Here is a 599-nt window from a genome sequence, read left to right on the forward strand (position 1 = left end):
TGTGGAAGAGGAGAAAACAGAATCCAACCAGGAGGTTGCTAACCTAGAACACTATATTAAACATCCACTTCAGAACAGATGGGTGCTCTGGTTTTTTAAAAATGATAAAAGTTTGGCAAGCAAACCGACTGATCTCTAAGTTTGATACTGTTGAAGACTTCAGGGCTCTATATAACCACATTCAGTTGTCTAGTAATTTAATGCCTGGCTGTGACTACTCGTGTGTGTGTGTGTGTGTGTGTGTGTGTGTGTGTGTGTGACTGGGGATTGAACTCAGGCCCTTGTGTTTGCCAGGCAAGCACTTATTCCACTGAGCCATCTCCCTGACCCCCTGATTACTCACTTTTTAAGGATGGTATTGAACCCATGTGGGAAGATGAGAAAAACAAGCAGGGAGGACAATGGCTAATCACACTGAACAAACAGCAGAGGCGAAGTGATCTGGACAACTTCTGGCTAAGAGCACCGCTGCGCCTTATTAGAGAATCATTTGATGACTACAGTGATGATGTGTGTGGAGCTGTTGTTAATGTTAGAGCTAAAGGTGATAAGATAGCAATATGGACTAGTGAATGTGAAAACATAGAGGCTGTCCAACA

The 599-nt window shown here is 43.2% G+C and overlaps 1 pseudogene; it reads left to right on the forward strand.

The window, feature by feature from the left end:
- LOC101571987 overlaps positions 1 to 599 on the forward strand; it is a 21,994-nt pseudogene that overhangs the window by 11,683 nt on the left and 9,712 nt on the right.

This window comes from Octodon degus, unplaced genomic scaffold, assembly GCF_000260255.1.
Source record: "Octodon degus isolate 3935 unplaced genomic scaffold, OctDeg1.0 scaffold00250, whole genome shotgun sequence".
NCBI lineage: Eukaryota > Metazoa > Chordata > Mammalia > Rodentia > Octodontidae > Octodon > Octodon degus.